The following is a 4184-nucleotide window of genomic DNA, read 5'->3' on the forward strand; positions in this document are numbered from 1 at the left end:
AGACCGAACAAATACTACAGCTACACAAACTCATCTAAGACTGATGTGTCCTGGTTTTCTGCTTTGATGACCCCTGGACTAATGCCTGCGTAGCACAAATCGGTTTACTTGTGCGAGAGGGAAGGGGAAGAGACCACCATGCTAGTGTAATTTAATAGACAAATAAACAACATGATGTCTATACCATAGACCCCTAAGGTGCATCGTAAGTACTGTCTGTAATTACTAGACGACAACTCTGTGTTCACGTCCTCAGACTCTGAATTATGTATTTCCACGGGCAACACTATAAACGAATGAATCAGTGTAATTTGAGCATCAATAGAAAAAACACAAGCCACAGTAACAATTATGTACATGCCTCATTAATAAACTAAAGCTTATTTAGCTTATTTAGCAGGACATTTGTTATCCAACTCTGTGCTAGTTATACATTACATTTGTGTATGTTATTTTGTATCTATATTGAATGGCTTTCATTTATTTTTAAAATAATCTTGCATTTCTAAATCAGAAATATAATGATAATGTACTTCACTACATTTGAAGCCACAGTCATCTTGAGTGTTTCCATGTGATGTTGTAGTGTCAGGTGGTTCAAGTTGGAGCTTTTTCTGAAAATTCAGTACAAGTTGTAATTAAGTTCTACGAAGAGTCAGAATCTTGTAATTATGATAATCATGAATGCGCCTATAATAATGAACAATGATAATATCAACGTATTCATATGCGATGGTGTTTATGATAGGGTATTCAAAAACAACAACAATATATTACTATGATCTATTCTAGTATGCCCTTACACAGTATTAACATGTTAAAAAACATTATGGCTGCATTTTTTCCTAGTTTGCACTGTATTTGACCAAGAGAGTCACAGCATAAAGCATAGTAAACTAAAGCATTTTCTGCTGGCGTTCATGGATCTACAAGCTATGCCGTAACAGCAGTCAGTATGACCCACTTTTCTACAGAGTGCTTTCGCATTGCTCTTAGCCACTGTGTCCTGATGTCTTGACCCATTATGATAGGAGGGTGCAACAATTATTAAGCACTACGTGCTCTATACTGTACGTGACTGAGAGGCACACATAGTAGACGCATTAAAAATGCAAGAGTCTAGCCGACGGAAACAGGAAAATTCCATACGATCTTGACATATCTGCCTATTCTAAAGAGGCAGATTGAAAAGGTGGTGTTGAATCATTGCAGGTTAAATGAAAGAGTCTCCCGTCTATATATATATATATATAACTTAGGGCTGAGATGGTAATAGCCCTCATTCCACTTCAGCATCCTCTGCTAATGCAACCGATGACACATAATTACCATCTGTGCTCTCTGAGGTTTAGTGTGTGTGAGGGATGCTAGATCCACAACAAAAGCTGTTTCTGGAAAATCTGTGTCACATCTCGGCACCAGAGTGCAAGTTTACAAAGCAGAACCCACTGTGTGTGTGTGTGTGTGTGTGTGTGTGTGTGTAATGGGTGTGGCTGCGTTTGTTGTACAACAGAAGTTGCTCCATTATTTATCAGCTGTGAATGATGTGTCAATTCACAAGAAGCTGTTTTCTGCTTACACTGCTGCAGCTGGAAATTAGCAGCCTGCTTTTTCCATTTAGGAACGAGTTTATTTAAAACCTTTGAAAACAGTTGGAACAATCCACAGCATAAGCTCCCAGGCCTTGTTTGATGAAGGATGGAACTCGGTTACCACAAGTTTGGATTAGTTCTCATTGGTTTTATTACTACAGCCAGAGTTCGTAACTAGATGCAGACTCAGAGTAGACTAAAACACACACAAGAGAGAAAACATCAAACAGAAGACGATCATGGAGAAAAGGAAATTCTATATTGGTCTGGGATTTTTTTTGGTTTGCTTTGTGGTTCTCACACGTTTTTATTTACAACAGGGCATAAACAAGATAGGTTATAATATAAAATAATAATCACTACTCATAATCAAATGTAATTTTAATGTAATACTTATAATCAGATTATTGTGTTAATAATATAATTTCTAATGAGAAGTTATGTTTACTATATATTCTAGCTTTATTACATTGTTATTTCAATTTTAAATTAATAACAATAATTTAGAATTATTTATTTTTGTATTTTATCATTTTTTTGTAATTTTCCATATTAGCTATATGGATTGTATTTTTGTATTGAAAACAGGAAACAACTGCTGCTGAAGTCATAATGAGAGCAGATCCTTACTACAGACACTTACTGTAAGCTTATAACGAACAGGAATATTGTTTTCATAATCTCTCACTGTAAAGTTTTGTTTCAGAATGAACTGTGCTTTTTCCAGACCATTTATCAACATGTCACAGAGGCATTCAGAAGATGAATTATTAACAGAAACCACAAATGAACCATGCAGGCTACAAGTCAGCATAGGTTTGCAAACTCTTGGGTTATTATGAGAACACAGCAGAGAATGAGGACACAACACAATTCACACAAACACGGAAGCTATCTACAATTCAACAATCAACAGAGCACTGAGAGAAGGAAAATACAGAAAATAATTGTGCATAGAGTTTGGCCTCCCGCCAGTGCTTTAGTGCACAGCCCATCTTGACAAAATCATTACCGTGAGAGATAAGACAGAGTGAAACTGACACTGTCTCAGCACTTCCGCCCGCGACAGACCCTGAAACCGCACCTCAGCACTTTCGTATCATCCTACAGCCCCAGACCAAGGCTCAGTCTGTCTCTATCTCACACACATGGACACACACACACACACACACCAGTCACATGGACCAGTTGGTGTACAGTACAGGTGGGCTACTGGATCTCTAACCATTACATAACCATTTGAGTCACACCTGAAGCTCCACTGAGGCTTATTGTTCTTAGCAAAGCCTGCATGTGTCTTGCTGTCTTTTTTCCATCTGCAACTTTATCATATTACACAAAGTAGGTTCAGACTGAGCGTTGTTGATTTCAATTAACAGCAGTAACTTCAGCCACAAAAACTAAATTGTTTCTATTTACTCATCCTCAAGCTCCAAACCTATTTGATTTTCTTTCTATTGTGGGACAAAAAAAGAGGACATTTCTCAAAAGTATTATAAAAGTAGTTCAAATGGCTCGTAAGCTATATTTCTAGTCTTAACCAGATTTAACCCTGATTATCTCAAGAATCAGTTGGTTCTGACTCAAAAGAATTATTCACAAATCAGACATCACTACATTAAAAATAGTGACCAGTACATTCTTCAAAATATCTCCTTCTCTGTCCCACAGAAGAAAGAAACTCATACAGGTTTAGAACAGTGTTATTTTTGGTAACTAAATATAAAACTAGTAAAAATCATCTTTGTTAGTTGATATAAAGCTAAAATAATATAAAATATAAATATTAGATGAAAAATTCACTCCTAAAAAGATGAACATTTAAAAATGTTGGTAACTAACTACCTGAAATAAATAAGTTGAAGTTGAAGTACTAAAATGACTAAACCTACAAACTGAAATAAAAATAAATTAAAGCTAATTAGAAACAAAAACTAAATAAAAATGACAGATCAAAAACACTAAAATTACTAAAACTTAAATTAAAAAAAGCTTGGTTTGGAATGATAAGATGGTAAATAATGTAACTGTGACAGATTTTTTGGCGTGTGGTGTGGGGGTAAACTAATCCATACGCAGAAGATTTGGTTAGACTTTAAGAACTGTCAGTATTCTGTCAAGTTATGATCACACGTACGCAGTTTAACCTCTCCATTGTGATGGGGAGGGCAGGAAGTACTGGCAGACAGTCTAACTAACCATTAGATGACTTGTGATACTTAATGAAATCTCTTTAAGCTGTGAATCTGTGTGAATGTCTGTGCAGAGCAGGTGGTTGTGTTTATCCATGTCCCATTCTTGCTAAGAACCAGGCTGTCTGTTCTCCAGCTAACCTCATCCTCACTGAAGTCAAAATCTTATATCACGTCTCATGCACTGTACAAAGACTAACAATCATCAAGACAAAACATGACTAACACCAGTATGCCACATTCACACTCATCTACTACAGTGAATGAGGCTGGTACAAAAGAAAAAACAGAACAGCCACGGGTTCCTGTGAAACCAAAGATTTCGATTTGATCAGTTCTTAACAGTCACATGGTGGTTTATGGTAAATTGGATAGCCCAAAAATTAAAAATTAAAAAAAA

General features: G+C 36.1%; 1 protein-coding gene across 1 annotated transcript in view; it reads right to left on the reverse strand.

Moving 5' to 3' along the window:
- The window catches only part of rnf19b (ring finger protein 19B), a 19442-nt gene that overhangs the window by 12236 nt on the left and 3022 nt on the right, over nucleotides 1–4184 (reverse strand). The window lies entirely within an intron of this gene.

This window comes from Sinocyclocheilus anshuiensis, unplaced genomic scaffold, assembly GCF_001515605.1.
Source record: "Sinocyclocheilus anshuiensis isolate Anshui unplaced genomic scaffold, SAMN03320099.WGS_v1.1 scaffold223, whole genome shotgun sequence".
NCBI lineage: Eukaryota > Metazoa > Chordata > Actinopteri > Cypriniformes > Cyprinidae > Sinocyclocheilus > Sinocyclocheilus anshuiensis.